The sequence below is a fragment of the Oryctolagus cuniculus genome, chromosome X, assembly GCF_051225735.1.
Source record: "Oryctolagus cuniculus isolate XC-2025 breed Fujian yellow rabbit chromosome X, ASM5122573v1, whole genome shotgun sequence".
Classification (NCBI taxonomy): Eukaryota; Metazoa; Chordata; class Mammalia; order Lagomorpha; family Leporidae; genus Oryctolagus; species Oryctolagus cuniculus.
The window spans coordinates 69,183,223-69,201,131 of NC_142888.1; the positions used below are offsets into that span (position 1 = coordinate 69,183,223).

At 40.9% G+C, this 17,909-nt stretch overlaps 1 pseudogene; it reads left to right on the forward strand.

Moving 5' to 3' along the window:
- Positions 1-574: 574 nt before the first annotated feature.
- On the forward strand, positions 575-17,648 carry LOC100343846 (eukaryotic translation initiation factor 6 pseudogene; annotated as a pseudogene).
- Positions 17,649-17,909: the final 261 nt, after the last annotated feature.

Sequence of the window (17,909 nt, forward strand, 5' to 3'; positions counted from 1 at the left end):
TGAACATGGCAGCTGACTTGGGACGCGAAGTACCGCGTTGTTCCCTTCGTGGATGCTCAATGCTGGCTGTTTGTTCTTGACCTGCAGGAACGCACGCCGGTCCAGACGGACCTGCAGCTGCACCCTAGGAATAGTCCACACCTCCCACATCCTAGTGGAGAATGAAATAGGCAACCGGGTGGAAACAAAAGGGGATGGAAAACAGGTACTTTTGATGTCAAATTAGAAGTGCTAAGGCTATTCGAAGTGGGTGAAAGGCTCAGAGACTTCATAAAGGCCATAGACCTCACTGTCCCTACAGTAGCGACCACTAGAGATCATAAGGGAAAAACCAAGACGCGTTCACAGATGGCTGCTCCCTGGAGAGGCCAGGATGCAGACTATGGAGCAATGCTGCTCATCTGGCTTGAAGATCAGAGCCAGCAACACATGCCCTTGAGTGTCACCATCAGTCGGGAGAAGGCTGGGAGTCTGTTTCATGACTTAGAGCATGAACACACTCAAATGGAAGTTTAGTGCAAGTAAAGGGTCGTTTGTGAGATTCAAGGAGTGCCACTGTTGGCCTCACTTCAAGATGAACAGCCATGCTATTGGCAACAATAAAGAGGTGCTGCAGAACATCATCAAGGCAGGTGAGTACACCACCCCCTCCGACAAATTAATGTCAACAACACAGGGCTTTATTGGAAGAGAGTGCTTGAAGGAACATTCATTTCTGCAAAAGAGAAAGCGAGCCAGGACTTAAGTCATCCAAAGATCACTTGAGGTCATTTCTTGGTGGCAACACAGCTAGGGACTTTAAGTACCCACTGGTGAATCACTCGGAAACCCCTAAGGCTCTACAACTTGCCTGTGATTTGGTGCTAAATATAAAGGCCTGGGCAACCAGAGACATCTTTCATGAGTAGCTCACATACTTTTTTTTTTTGCCCTGCCATTGAAAAATACTGTGTGCAAAATAATCTCACTAAGAAATCAGTACACATCCTAGAGAGTACACTGTGCCATCCCGTGGATTCGAGTGCTCTTTCTGATAATGTGAGAGTAGACTATATTCAGTACAGTGCAGCTGACTCAGTCCAGCCCATGGCTCAAGGTGTAGCCTCTGCCTTCGAAGCTCAGTACCTGGAAGGACTTTTGAGCACATTATGAAGGCAACAGATGGTAAGAATGTGGATATGGTCGGGGAATTTTGGACAAACATCAGCATCGTGAATGCTATGGACAACACTGCAGTAGCTTGGGAGGAGCTGAAACCAGTGATGCTCAAGAGGGTATGGAGGAAGATTTGGCTGGACTGTGTTTAACCTGAGTGTCTCCCAAAGAGATTCCATTGCACAGCTTCAACAAAACATTGTGACTCTTGTTAAAAATGTGGCTTTTGGAGAGTTTCAGAGGCTAGTGTGGAGCACTTGCTGCAATCCCACAAAAAACCTCCAAACGAGGAATGAATGCAACTGGGATGGGAGCAGGCAACCGGGGAGGGGGAACACGACAATGCTTAACTTGCCCTGCACCAACTAAGCACAGGAGAATTGTCAGCGGCCTTCTCCGATTTCAAGGTCCTGACCAGCAACAGCCTTAATGATGAGTGGAACCTCGAAGCTTCCAGAATAATCAGTGGTGCAATAAATGGCTACAGGGAACTCTACAATTAAAAAATAGCACCTCTCAAAGCAAATACGTTAGGTCATTTTTCAGTTTGTATAACCAAAAGTTAATCAAGGTAAAGCCAGAAGCACGAAGATGACCAGCTGAGCTTCTCTGTTTCCAGATGTTTAACATCCCTGGAAGTCTTGCTGCTGGCATTTACATTTTGATACTGGAAGTATCAAATTTTGTGGGAAAATTATATTTATTTATTTATTTTTATTTTTTTGACAGGAAGAGTTAGACAGTGAGAGAGACAGAGAGACAGAGAGAAAGGTCTTCCTTTTGTTGGTTCACCCCCCAAATGGCCGCTATGGCCAGTGCACTGCACCGATCCGAAGCCAGGAGCCAGGTGCTTCTCCTGGTCTCCCATGCAGGTGCAGGGCCCAAGCACTTGGGCCATCCTCCACTGCCTTCCTGGGCCACAGCAGAGAGCTGGACTGGAAGAGGAGCAACCTGGACAGAATACGGTGCCACAACTGAGACTAGAACCTGGAGTGCCAGGGCCGCAGGCCGGAGGATTAGCCCAGTGAGCCGCGGTGCCAGCCGGGAAAATTATATTTAAATATATACTTTAAAAAGATTGCATGCAGGCCGGCGCCGCGGCTCAATAGGCTAATCCTCCACCTTGCGGCGCCGGCACACCGGGTTCTAGTCCCGGTCGGGGCGCCGGATTCTGTCCCGGTTGCCCCTCTTCCAGGCCAGCTCTCTGCTATGGCCAGGGAGTGCAGTGGAGGATGGCCCAGGTGCTTGGGCCCTGCACCCCATGGGAGACCAGGAAAAGCACCTGGATCCTGGCTCCTGCCATCGGATCAGCGCGGTGCGCCGGCTGCAGCGGCGGCCATTGGAGGGTGAACCAACGGCAAAGGAAGACCTTTCTCTCTGTCTCTCTCTCTCACTGTCCACTCTGCCTGTCAAAAAAAAAAAAAAAAAAGATTGCATGCAAGAATATCCAGGAAAACATTTTTTTTTACAAAAAGAAAAATTGCAAAAGGAACACTTAGCCCTCCAAGACGTTAAAAGACTGACTAAGGTGAACATTTGGCCTAGTCGTTAAGGGGCCCACATCCCACATCACAGTGACTGAGTCTGATACAAGCTCCAGCTCCTGACTTCAGATTCCTGCTATGCAGACTCTGGGAAGCAGCCGTGATGGCTCAAGGGGGTGCCTGCCACCCACACAGGAAGCTAATATTGAGTTCCAGCTACCAGCTCCAACCCATTTAGAGAGTGAACCAGCAGATGGTAGCTCTCTCTTTCTCTTCTGCCTGCCTCTCAAAATAAAAACAGTAGAGATTTTCCATAATTAAAGCAGCCTGGTAGTTAGATCTATGGATTAGAATAGAAAATCCAGAAATATCTAATAGACTTTCTTTACAGTGGTGCAGGACAACTCGTGAACCATTTGGAAAAAGACAAAACTGGATCCTAAATAAACAAATAAAATAAAAATTTTTAAAAAAGAAGAAAAACTGGAGCCATACCTCATATCATACACAAGAACAGACTCCAAATGATTAGGGCTCTAAACGCAAAATTGAAACCATGAAAAAAGACTTGGCACAAGCTCTGGGGGCAGCCCATGGGCCCCTCCGCCTGCGCCTGGGTGGAGCCCCCCACCCCTCACCAGGCACCCGGGGTGTCCGCTCTTGGACAGAGTTTGCAGCTTACCCGCGGACTGCTTTGTAAGCAGGAGAGTGTGAGAAGGCTCGGGCCGGAGCGCTCATCGCCCCGGCCACCAGGACGCTGGGCGGCCACTGGCATTCAGGACACACCTGGCCAGGCCACTGGCTTGTGACCTCGTTACCCAGTTACCGCCTGGCGGGCGGACCCGCCCTTGCCGGGGCATTGAAGCCCCGAGCTGACTTCTGTGACGTGTGTGCCTGCGGCTCCTGTGCCCTGTTGCGGAGGAGCCCCGCCCGGGAACGTCACGCATGGGCAGCACCTGCAATCGCCGCCTCCAGTGGAGGTCTGGAAAAGGCTGGCTTTCTCCAGCTGCAACTCCACCCTTAGAGGTGAGTGTCTCTGCTGACCTTGGTGAAGATGGTTCTTTATGTAAAATTGTGTGGCCCCATGTGAGGATACCTGGGACTGAATTTGTGTCCAAAAGCTGCCTTCTTGAACTTCCATCCTGGATGTTTCCATAACTAATTATGCATTATTTCAGTCTTCATGATCTGTTAGGTTGCAAATTTTTTAAAGAGAGGACAAATTAAGACCTTGTCATAAATGGATTTCCAGGGGCCAGTATCGTGGCACAACAGGTGAAGCCACTGACTGTGACACTGTTGTCCCATATAGGCGCTGGTTCCAGTATCAGCTGCTCCACTTCTGATCCAGTTCCCTGCTGCATGGCCCAAACACTTGGGCCCCTGCCACTCTCATGGAAGACTCAGAGAGAGTTCCAGGCTCCTGTTTTGGCTTGGCCTAGCTTGGCCCCGGATATTGTGGCCGTCTGGGGAGTGAACTAGTGGATAGAAGATCTTGCTCTCTGTCTCTCCTCTCTCTGTATCTCTGCTTTCCAAATAAATAAATCTTTAAAAAAAAATGACGGGTGACTGCCTCTAACCTGGCTATAGGGAAAGATGTCTGTGACAATAAAATGCAAGTGAAATGAAAAAAAGACTATGGTGGTAATCCAGTAAGAGATGCAAGATAATGTACCTGTGTCAGTCTTTTAGATGTGTTTAGCATCTGCTCAGGAGATGAAATTCATCGTATATTGACACATTGTAGTTAAAATGCTGAGGCCACAATTTTGGAAATGCCCATGGGTTGGCCAGTCTTTCTTTATAGATGGTGGATGGCCACAGACAGGTGTTATTATGAGTAGAAGACACTAAATATAGTCTTTGTTGGAGGAGCCTACTTTTTTTTTATCTGTGATTTGGAATGGGAGATGATGGCATGGGGCAGCCTTATGTATGAGAAGTGTAGTGAAGAATAAATTAGGATATTTAGCCTCTATGACCTACTATGACTCTAATATTCTAATATACCTTGGGCGTGTTTCTTCTCTCCAGGCATCAGTATTTCCAACAAGAGGATTGAATTAGATGATGCCTCAGAGGCTTCGATGCTGATCATCCCAGTCCTATTCATTATGTAAATCTACCTGAATCAACTAATCAATATCACAGTGCATTCGTTAGACTTAAGATCTTTGTGGGCATTGTTGTTTGTTATGTATTTTTGGATAGTTCTGTTCTGTCATCTCCATTGCATTTGACAGTGTGCTGTAGGAAAACAAGCCTTTCGACTATGTAATACATGACAGCTAGTATTCATTCTGAATAAGTTCTATTTAGTTAGCATTAGTAGTCTCAGTTTATCAAGGTTTATAAACATTTTTCTTGAAGATATGCCTGTGTCTACCGCCTAGTCATATGTACATAGTCATATGTACAAGCTCATGCTGCAACACAATTTATTGATAAACTATACAATATTAAAAGAGAGAATAAATTTATTGACATAAACATTTGATTCAGACATCTTCATGGGTTCCTACTGGCCTGAATACAATTCTGTGTTAGAAGCATGGAAATTCTATGCAGTAGTGGTTAACACCTCTGTTGTAAAATTTCAAAAATACCGGCAGCATAGTTAGACACCACACTGTGAGTCTACAATAATATTTGAATTATACAAGTTATTAGGAAATTGAGTATCAAATAAAACACTATAGAAGCCTATGCAATTCAAGTTTCATTGGCTCTCGTATCTTTATCAGTATCTGGAAGTCCTCTAAGATATGGTAGCAACTATCACAATGAAATAAACCCCAACTCTTTATGGGTTAATCTGTATGAGGAGATGCCCATGCTCTAGGTCTTTGTAAGTGTGAAGGAGGTTCTTCCAATATATAAACAAACAGCGAATTGACACTCATGAAGGCAAAACAATGACTGGCTTGTCTAGACAACTCACTTTCTTGTTAACTGTGCTACTACACAGGAGGGTTGGACAGTTTCCTGCTTAACTCTGACTTCTGTTAGGCTGCAGAGGCAAATCCAAATAGCAAGTACAAATACAACAGTACCTCGAGCTGCTAAAATCCATTAAAATATTTGTGGAGATGATAAAATTGTTTTCTTGAAAGCCCAGAAATAGGTCATTTACTTGTTACTACAAAAGAAGAATATAGATTATTTTAAATAGTTGTTTTGGTTTTTTCTTATACTTTATTTTTTCATGTTAATTTTTATTTTTGTTAATATTTATTTATTTTGTTAATATTTATTTTTTCATGTTATGTAATATTAATACAAATAGAACAGATTTAGTGTAGTTCATAGATACAAATCTAAGAACACAATGAGATTTCCTTTCTCCCTTCCTCCCTTCCGCCTCCTTTGTTTTGCCTTCCTTTCTTCTCTCCTTCCTTCCTTCTTTCTTTCCTTCCTTTCTTCCTTCTTTTCTTTCTTTCTCACCTTTTGAGATAGCAAATTTTTAAGTAGCATTACAGTCAAGGGTATTTTGATCTTTTTAAAGATAATTTATTTATTTTACATAAAAGACAGTTAACAGACATAGAGATGAGAGAGAGAAAAAGAGACAGCTCTTCCACTTGTTGACTCACACTCCCCAACTGAAGCCAGGAACCAGGAGCATCATCCAGGTCTCTCACATGAGTGCAGGCGCCCAAGTAATTGGGTCATTATCTGCTGTCTTTCCAGGCACTTTAACAGGTAGCTGGATACAAAGTGGAGCAGCTAGGTCTCCAACTAGCACTCATATGAGATGCTGGTGTCACAGGTGGCAGTTTAACCCTCTATGCCACAACATTGTCCATTGCTTTTATGTTTAAACAGCCTCTTTCAGTGTGGATCCTCATCTCACCAAAAGGAACATGGCTTTGAAACTTTGTTTTGTTTCTTTTACCAAAAAAAAAAAAAAAATTCCACCAGCAAAGTTTCCTCATTTAAAAGAAGTAAAAGAGAATTTTAAAGAAAAATCTTTACAAATAATATCAAGGCTACTGCTGTCCTTATGTAAAAATAAGAAACCCTAAAATAAATCAACTGAAGTTCTGGGAATAAAATCCTTCGATTGCTTTGAATTTAGCACTTGCTCCTTTGGTTTGGTCTTATAAGGTTAAAGAAAATTCTGATATACTTTTGGCATTTAGTACAGAGAAGGGTCTGGGATCAATAAAACAAAATGACTTACCTGAGATCCCCTAGAATCCTGTAGCTGGGAATAATCTCAGAAGTAATCTTGTCATACCACTTCCTATTACAGGCCAGTCTTCTCTTGAGCAGTTCTGAATTTAGTGCTTGTAAAGCTCTGCTTTAGTGTCTCTAAATAACCAAATCAAAGCTTATGGGGACTCAGGATGGGTCCATTTATACTGATTCTGGGTTCTGAGACTAAATAATGTTAAACATCCTCCATGAGAAAGAAGGAAATGGTGGTTATAAGACAAATTTCCTAGATATTACCAAGGGTTAAATAAGAGAAATAAAGCTTAGCTTTTGAATATATCAGGGAGATATAAATAGGAGATAAAATCAAATATCAGGACCTATATGAACCTAAAATAGGATGGAAGAAGACAGAATGGCATCCAGGAGGTGCTGAACATTTGCCATAAATTTATGTACGGTTTCTGCCTTGTTTTTATCTGCTATTTACCTCAAATAATGTAGAAAGAATGCTTGATCCAAATGTATATGGCTAACATTGCTGATGGGATACTAACAATTTATTACATAATCTGGCAAACTTCATATATGAGTCATATAAACATCTAAAGATTTTGGTAAATATGAGATGCAGAGAGACTAGGAAGTGAGAGACAACCTCATATGATATTAAGATAGATCCTATTAAACACCTGAAGAAAGAAAACTATTTTGCTTTTCATTTTCGGCAGTGAAAGTAAAGATAGCCTAGACGGTATAGGAAGCCAACAATTAGATTTGCAATTAAAGGTTAATATTCTTACACATTCAACTTGACAAACGTTTTGTTAGTGTTTCATTCAATTTAAAAAACAAGTTTTTATTTTTATTTATTTGAAAGGCAAAGAAACAGAGACTGACAGAAAGAGATCTTCCATCTGCTGGTACACTCCCCAAATGCATGCAACAGCTGGGATGCGGCCAGGCCAAAGCCAGGTACTTGAAACTTAATTTGTGTCTCCCACATGGGTGGCAGGGATCTAAGTACTTGAGCCATCACCTGCTGCTTCACAGGGTGCACATTAGCAGGAAAATGGAATTGGTAGTAGAGCCTGTACTCAAACCCAAACATTCCAATATGGGAGGTGGCATCCCCAGAAGCAGTGAGCACTGTGCCAAACACCTGGCTCATTATCCAAATTTAAATATTTTTCTCCTGTTAGGTTTCAGCCTTGTATATATGAGGGATCTTCAAACAGCTCATGGAAAATGCATATTCTGAAAAACTACACATGATTTTCTTTTTTTTTTATTTAATGAATGTAAATTTCCAAAGTACAGCTTATGGATTACAATGGCTTCCCCCGCCCCATAACTTGCCTCCCACCTGCAACCCTCCCATCTCCCGCTCCCTCTCCCCTTCCATTCATATCAAGATTCATTTTCAATTCTCTTTATATACAGAAGATCGATTTAGTATATATTAAGTAAAGATTTCAACAGTTTTCACCCACACAGAAACATAAAGTGAAAAATACTGTTTGAGTACTAGTTATAGCATTAAATCACAATGTACAGCACATTAAGGACAGAGATCCTACATGAGGAGTAAGTGCACAGTGACTCCTGTTGTTGACTTAACAAATTGACACTCTTGTTTATGGCATCAGAAATCTCCCTAGGCTCTTGTCATGAGTTGCCAAGGCTATGGAAGCCTTTTGAGTTCACCAGCTCTGATCATATTTAGACAAAGTCATAGTCAAAGTGGAAGTTCTCTCCTCCCTTCAGAGAAAGGTACCTCCTTCTTTGATGACCTGTTCTTTTCACTGGGATCTCACTCGTGGAGATCTTTCATGTAGGGCATGTAGGGTTTTTTTTTTTTTTTTTTTTTTTTTTTTTTTTTTGCCAGAGTGTTTTGGCTTTCCATGCCTGTAATACTCTGTAATACTCTCATGGGCTTTTCAGCCAGATCCACGTGCCTTAAGGGCTGATTCTGAGGCCAGAGTGCTGTTTAGGACATCTGCCATTCTATGAGTCTGCTGTGCACTTTAAAAATGTGTAACTTGGTACTTTTGAAATATAAAATGCATATATCATTAAAGATGTTATCATTTTAGAGAATACACATATATACCCAACATTTTTTTTTGACAGGCAGAATTAGACTGAGAGAGAGAGAGACAGAGAGAAAGGTTTTCCTTTTTCCGTTGGTTGGTTCACCCCCCAAAGTGGGCGTAATGGCTGGCGTGCTGCGCTGATCCGAAGCCAGGAGCCAAGTGCTTCCTCCTGGTCTCCGATGCGGATGCAGGGCCCAAAGACCTGGGCCATCCTCCACTGCACTCCCGGGCCAAAGCAGAGAGCTGGACTGGAAGAGGAGCAACCGGGACAGAATCCGGCGCCCCGAATGGGACTAGAACCCAGGGTGCTGGCGCCGCAGGTGGAGGATTAGCCAATTGAGCCACGGCGCTGGCCCCAACTTATTTTTTACAAATGTGCAAACTTAATTCAATAAATATTGGCAGATCAGGTGGGCATTAATAGGCAAAAAATTAACTCTGAATCAAACCTCACACTTTACAAAAATTAATTCAAAAATGGATAATAGAATGAAAGTAAAATATAAAAATATCACTGGGACTTAGGACTAGGTAAAGCATTCTTGTCATCAAAAGCAATATTCATAAAGGGGAAATTGATAAATTTGCTTTATCAAAATGAAAAACTTTTCGCACTAAAAGACCTCACCAAGGTAATCAAAATAGTTGTAGACCAGAAGAAAATATCTGAAAACCATGTATCTGACAAAGGCTTTATATGTGGATTATATAAAAAAAAACAGTAATAAAAAGTCAAATTATAAAATGAGTAAAAGACATCTCAACAAAGAGATTATGCAGATGTCAAATAAACAGATGAATTGATCTATATTTTTATTACCTTTTATTTATTGTTTATGTATTTGAATGGACAAGAAACAGAATGAGAGAGAGGCTGACTGACCCCCAAAGGTATTCCATCTCCTGTTTCACTCACTAAATATCCTCGACAGCTGGGATTGAACTGGGCTGTAGCTAGGTCTCCCTCCATAGGTAGCAGGGACCCAAGCACTTGAGCCATCACTGCTACCTTTCAGGGTGTGCATTAGCCAGAAGTTGGGACCAGAAACATCTAAGACTTGATCCAAGGCACTCCAATAATGGATATGGGTGTCCTAAGTGGTGTTTTTAAATTTTGCTCCTTGATTTCTACTTTCATTAGTTGTTATGGAAATAAAAAATTAAAACCACAATGAGATATCAGTGTTCACTATCAAAATATTTAAAATAAAAGAAAAACTAGTGGCAGCAGCAAATGCTGTTGAGAAGACAGAGAAAATGATCAATAATGCACTTATGGGAGAACTGTGTTTTTTAAAAGATTTATTTATCTGTTTCAAAGGCAGAGTTACAGAGAGCAGAGACAGAGAGAAAGGGAGGTGTTCCATCCGTTGGTTCACTCTCCAGATGGCCACAACAGCCTGAACTGCTCCAATCTGAAGCCAGGAGGCAGGAGCTTCTTCTGGGTTTCCCACATGGGTGCAGGGTCCCAAAGACTTATTTCATCCTCTACTGCTTTCCCAGGCCATAGCAGAGAGCTGGATTGGAAGTAGAGCAGCCGGGTCTCGAACCAGCGCCCATATGGGAGAATTGTAAAGAGATAATCCAGAGTTGGTTACAACTGATGTATAAATTGTCACTCTGTTTTGTATATATCTGTGAACACTTTTTTAGTCACAGCCTACAGCAAGCTTCTTTTCATATAGAAAATCAAATAATGCATAGATTTCCACAATGCTGAGGTTGAAAATGAACTTTGATAGCATATAGGCCAATCCTACTGTTGTACCAGGAGCTATTCAATTAATAAAAGTGAGTCCTTTTCCCTCAGAAAAAAAGAAAATTATACTTATTATAGTTGTTTCCTAGTGTAGGAAAATTATTTTTAAAATCATAGTGAAATTTTAAAGATGTGGTAAAACTCAAATTACCTCTGTAACCGTTTTCTTCATGGTCATCACTGTTATCATTTATTATTCCAATGGCACTAAATACAGTTGGAGGTTGACGCTGTTTCCTTAACCATTTTTAAGTGTGCTGTTTTGTAGTATTAAGTATATTCACGATGTGTAACAGATTTCTAGAACTAATTCATATTCCCAAACTCCATATCCGTGAAACAACAATTGGCCATTTTCCTCTCCCCCAAGTCCTTGCAAACAATCATTCTGCTTTCTGTTCTATGAATCAGACTACTTCAGATACTTCATATATGTGGAATCACATAATATCATTTTGTGACTATTTTATTTCACTTAGCTTAATGTCCCAAAGATTCATTCAGTAGAGAGAGGCAGAATTTTCTTCCTTTTTAGAATTGGGTAATATTCCATTATATGTATATACCACATTTTGTTTTTGTATTGATGGACATTTAGATTGCTTCTACCTCTGGGTTATTATGAAAATTGCTGCCATGAACATGTGTGTGCAAGTATCTCTGTGAGATCATATTTTGAGTTGATTTGATACATAATTAGAAGTGATATTGCTGAATCATATAGAAATTCTATGTTTAATTTTTTGAAGAATTTTATGCTGTTTTCTGCAGTGGGCCATTTTGCAGTTTCATCAGCAATGCACAATGGTTCCAACTTTTCCACATTTTCACCAACACATTTTAATTTGCTTTTTTATTGTAGCCATAATGTGAGGTAATAGAAAGAACTCCAATAATTCAACACACAAAAATAATTAACTCAATTTAAAATACACAAAAAGAATTTGAATATTGCTTCAAAGATGATATACAAATTGTCAAAGAGCATATAAAAAGATGCTTAACATCACTAATAACCAGAGAAATGCAAATAAAAACTACAATGAGATATATTTTTTTCTTTTATGCTCTGAATATTTTTTCACCTTGTATATGAGAATTTTTGGATTTTCTTACCTTAATATAGTCCTGTTAGGTCTTTAAGGCATCATTAGATAATAAGCAAAAGATAAAAATCAGAAATCAAAATCACAATAAAGCTCAAGATTTTTTATTGTGAGCTTTTGCAGTTTGTAGTTTTAAAACTTTTTTCATCATGTTTTCTTTATGTCCTTTTGATTATCCTATTAAATCTAAGTAATTCAGTAATCTCAAAGCATTAAATTTTATTGTCAATATAGTTGAGATAAAAAACCATTTTGAAATGCTTCATATCATTCTAAAGCAAAGGCAATACTTAAGGTCATGGGTTTATATTGCAGTCCAGCTCTAAAAATGGGAAGTCATGATATTACCTAGGCTTTGTTAGAGATATCATGACTTGAAATCCTCCTAGATATAGATCAAAGGACAGTAGTTTAGGGTCAGCTTTGAACCAACTGTTTAAGAATTAGTTCGATGTAATCCTCAATGTCCAGTGTTGATGAATATCAACTTTAACAAGAAGATAGAAACAGGTATTGGTGCTCTAACCTAGAATTTCTATGGAAGTACTGATTTCATATGTTCTCTGTGATCACCTGCACCAGTACATTCCCATTTGTAAACCATGTATTTTGGATATTGGTGACTATAAGTGAAGCTAATCAAATTAAACTTTTTAAAAAATTAGAACCACTTTCATGTATTCTACTCAAATATTCTCCTGGGGATGCTTTTGTGAAACTCGGAATAAATTGTTCCTATTGTTCTTTTTAACTTCTGGGTACATAATTATTATATTCCAGCATATCTTGGAGATTGTTGAAAAATCATCAAGCAGAATGATCAAGTCACAGTGACTTACACTGTTTTGGGGAAGTTGAATGACTGTGTCTGGAAAAACTATTGCCCCAAACGCACGCTATGGAAAAAATTAATTGTAATAAAAATTGCTAAGAGCTAATATTGTCAGAAGATATTCTTCCTCTCTGAGAATAATAGGGAAGATGACAAGGGGTGTCACTGCACAGAGGAGGCTGGCGTGATAACATTTCATTTCCCTTTCATTGGACAGTTTATTTTGCAAAAAGAAATTCAATTACTTGTTCTCTATTAATTTTTTTTATTTTTCCAAAGAAAAAAGACCTATAACATCTCATAAGTGTTTAATGCCCCATGTGGGCGATTTCTTTTGGATTTTAACAGTACAATATGTTACAATCTGCAGATATATATTCCTATTAACATAGGTGGTAGCCTTCCTTCTGGGGGACAGCATGAAAACTTAGAATGAGAAGTATTCATATCCTTGGGAAAAGTCAGATGTCTGAGAGAGTTTTCTGGGAAAAGAACTGGACTACATGAGGGAAATGGGAAGCAGGATATCAGAAAATATAATCCCTAAGAGACAAATGTCATGGAGTACTGAGGGTCAGAAATAGAAGAAAAGGATCTATTTTAAAAATCACTAATTTCACATTTTCAGTTATGGAAAGTGAGACTCTGAGAAGAGAAGTGATTTCCTCCAGATTAGAAAATTAAGAATTTGCAAGGTTGGAGATTGAACTTCTGTCTTTTCACATGTAATCATGAGTTCTGTCTGTTACATTGCAGCAATATATGTCATGTGAGTTGGAAGAAATTAGGAAATATTCTTTGGGTAAATGTCCAACAATAGTAGGGGACATTCCTACTTAAGATATATTTTCACAGAGTCTTATCCCTTTGTTCATGTACTACAGGTCTTTCCTCACCCATAATCCTTATTACAGTAGGTAGGACAGATAAACAAAAATCAAGCTATGACTGTGACTATGACTACATGATTATTCTCTGTGTTGGGAAAGATGACGAGTGAAACCCTTGGAAAACTTGAGTTCATATTTCTTCCCATTGATTTATGTTCAACTTAAAATTCTCATTTTCTCAAATGATGAAATAGCAGAACAATATAGTGAAATAAGTGATATCTAATGTATTTGATCAGTTTTTTAAGAAACAAACAAAACACTCAAAGAAACAAAAAGCATTTACTGAGCACTTACAATGTGATCGAGTAATTTACCTATTATTTCATGTAATTCTAATAACAACCCTATGTAGTGGAAACTATTGTCCTTATTTTATAGCTTAAAAAATGAAAATGTAGCGATTGATTAAGTCACTTGACCCAGATTATATAACTAATATGTGGCAGATTTGTGATTCAAACCTGTTTCTTGGATGTCAGAATTTATGCTATTTCTACTGCAATATTAACTTTAGTAACCTGTCGTTTACTTAGAAATACTTATTGGATTAAACAATTAATACGGAGAACACCTTATGTCATATTCCCCATATTTTTAACATTTATTTATTTGAAAGAGCTACAGAGAAGAGAGAGAGTGAGAGAGCGAGAGAGAGAGAGAGAGATGAATCTTCTATCCACTGGTTCATTCCACAGGTGGCCAAATGGCCAAGGCTGAGCCAGGCCAAGGCCAGGAGCCAAAAGATTCATCTGGATAACCTATGTGGGTACAGGGGCCCAAATACTTAAGCCATCTTCTATTGCTTCTCTCATGCCATTACATGGGAGCTGGATTGGAAGTGGAGCAGCCGGGACTCAAACCAGCACCCATATGGGATGCTGGTGTCAAGGTGGCAGCTTTACCCATTATGCCATAACTCTGGCCCCAAATTCTCCACAGTTTCTTTTTTTTTTATTTTTTGACAGGAAGAGTGGACAGTGAGAGAGAGAGAGAGACAGAGAGAAAGGTCTTCCTTTGCCGTTGGTTCACCCTCCAATGGCCACCGCGGCTGGCGCACTGCGCTGATCCGATGGCAGGAGCCAGGTACTTCTCCTGGTCTCCCATGGGGTGCAGGGCCCAAGTACTTGGGCCATCCTCCACTGCACTCCCTGGCCACAGCAGAGAGCTGGCCTGGAAGAGGGGCAACCAGGACAGAATCCGGCGCCCCGCCGGGACTAGAACCCAGTGTGCCGGCACCACAAGGCAGAGGATTAGCCTAGTGAGCTGCGGCGCTGGCCTCCACATTTTCCACACAGGATTATCTCAGCCTGAAATAGGTATCATACCCAACTCTGCCATAGGAGAAATCAGTTATATAAAGAGTGGTATTAAAGGATATCCATTGTAGAAATACTTGTAATAATAATTTATTTACTTAAATAATTTTTGAGAGGGAGAGCGTGAGAGACAGAAAGCAAGCTCCCATGTGCTGGTTCATGGCCCAGGTGCCCAAAAGTGATTGGGACTAGATCAGGATGAAACCAGCAATCTAGAATCCAATCTGTGCCTTCCATGTAGGTGACAGGCACCCAACTACTTGAGCCATCTCTTCACCTGGTGTGTCCCAGGCTGTGCATCAACCAGAAACTGGAATCAGAAGATGATCTGGGGCTTGAACCCACGTGCTCCAATATGGGATGTGAGCATCCCAACCAGTGTCTTAACTACTAGACCAAATAACCACCTCTTTATAATATTTTGCATTTGTAAGGATATTGCAAAATAATGGAAAAGTATTTAAATAAATTATGGATTAATGTTACAATCAAATGTTATATAGACTGATAATGATAGTTTCACATCTAACATGCTCATCAGTAGAGAGATAAATGTTTTATAGAATATTCCATCAATAAACAAAAACTATGGTATCATTTTGTTTTACTTTATTTTTATTTAAAGGGCAGAAAGAGAGAGGGAGGAGAGAGAGAGAAAGAGAGAGAGAGAATCTTATATCTGCTGGCTCACTCCTCAAATTCTCACAATAACCTGGACTAGGCTAGACTAAACATAGGAGCCTGAAACTCTATCCAAGCCTCCCACGTGAATGGCGGGAACCAAGTATTTGAGCCATCTTCTACTTCCTCCAAAGGTGTGGATTAGCAGGAAGCTGGATCAGAAGTGGAGTAACTTGAACTTGAACAAGGTGCTCTAATATGGTATAAGAACATCCCAAGTGGTGACTTAACAGCTACCCATAGTGCCACTTTAAAATAAAGCCAATTCGTATTTACAAACATTGAAAGATGAGTTTAAAGAATTAAGTGGAAAAAAATCAACTTACTGGGGTGAGTGTTGTGTAACTGGTGAAGCTGTTGCCTTAGATGCCAGCATTCCATGTGGGTGCCAGTTCATGTCCTGGCCGCCCCACTACTGATCCAGCTCCCGGCTAATGGCCTGAGAAAAGCAGTTAAAAATGGCACTTGGGCCCCTACCACTCATGTGGGAGACCAGGATGAGGCTCCAGCTCCTGGCTTCAGGCTGGTTCAGCCCTGGCCATTGTGGCCATGTGGGGAATGAACCAGAGGATGGAAGATCTCTGTCTCTTCCTCTTTCTCTGTAACTCTTTCAAATAAATATATCAATATAAAAATCTACTTACTAATTACTATGTATACTATGACACACTTTTTTACAAAAATGAGTGTGTAAGCCTAAAAATTTGTGTAAAATACATATTATATAAACATGTAAAGTACATATAAATACACATGATCCCATATTGTACACAAGCACATTAAGTGAAGGTGTCTAGAAAAACATAAAAATCTTGGGGCCAGTGCTGTGGCCTAGCAAGTAGAGCCAGCACCTGCAGTGCTGGCATCCATACAGGCGCCAGTTCAAGACCTGGCTGCTCCGCTTCTGATCCAGCTCTCTGTTATGGCCTGGGAAAGCAGTGGAAGATGGCCCAGGTCCTTGGGCCCCTGCACCTGTGTTGGAGACCCGGAAAAACTCCTGGCTCCTGGCTTCAGATGGGTGCAGCTCCGGCTGTTGTAGCCATCTGGGGAGTGAATCTGTGAATAGAAGACCTCTCTCTCTCTCTCTCTCTCTGCCTCTGCTCTCTGTAACTCTGCCTTTCAAATAAATAAATAAATCTTATAAAAAAGGAAAAAAGAAAAATCTCAAAGGTTATATACCAAATTCTTGTCCTTTTCATGTTTAGGGGCAGGAATATAAGAGGCTTTTGCTTTCTGCTTTATTTCAGTATTGTGCGGATCTTTGAATGAATATATATTAATTTTATATTCATAAAAATAATAGATTTTTTAAAGCCTAGAAAAATGGAGAATAGCCACCTTGTTTTGAGAAACAGGAATAATCATTGCATGTTTTAGGGGGAACCTTATCTTCCATAAATAAAAATATAGTATGGCGGGAAAAGAAGGGGCTGGTGTCAGGTGTGAAGGCTGCAGTAACTTGGCCTAATTCGAGAGTAACTGTGAAATCAGCTGCTTTGCTAACCTGACCAACACCTACTACCTGATGGCCACTGAAGGATCGGAGAACTTTCACAGCAAGTTCAAAGGTGAGCTCATAGATACCATCCCCGTGCTGCAGGCATTCATTGCTGGCTGTCACATCACCGGGCACCTGTGTGGGGGCGAACAGGCATGGTCTTCTGGTGCTCAACAACACCACTGACCAGGAGCTGGAACACATTTGCAATTGCCTCGCAGATTCAATGCAGATTTAGCCAGTAGAGGAGCAACTCTCGGCTCAGAACAATGTTACAACCTGCAATGACTACATGGCCTTGGTTCACCCAAACCTGGACAGGGAGACAGAAGAAATCCTGGCTGATGTGTTCCAGGTGGCTGACCAGGTGCTGGTAGGGAGCCACTGTGTCTTCAGCAATCAGGGAGGGCTGGTGTATCCCAAGACTACAACTGAAGACCGGGATGAACTCTCCTCTCTTCTACAGGCTCTACTCGTGGCAGGCACTGTGAAGCAAGGCAGTGAGGTGGTTGCAGCTGGCATGATGGTGAATGCCTGGTGTGCCTTCTGTGGCCTGGACATGACCAGCACAGAGCTGTCAGTGATGGAGAGCATCTCCATGCTGAACGAAGCCCAGCCCAGAAGCCTTGCTACTAGCATGTGGGATTCCCTCATTGACAGCCTTTCCTGAGTCATTTTCCATGCTGTTCCGTGGGCTCCCGGCTCTGGACTTTGGCTCCCTCTCCATGCCATACCCAATTTGTACCGGATACTGGCAGGTAGATGGCAGAGAGCTAGCTCCCTGGGACTGAGTGGCTGGGTGCCCAGACCTTCTTCACCTGTGCTTATCACTCAGATCTATTGTTTCTGCAAAAACCTGCTGTGTCACACTGATTGTCAATCCCTGTGGCTCCTGATGAGGGTTTTGCTGTCCAGTGCTATCCCATTAAAG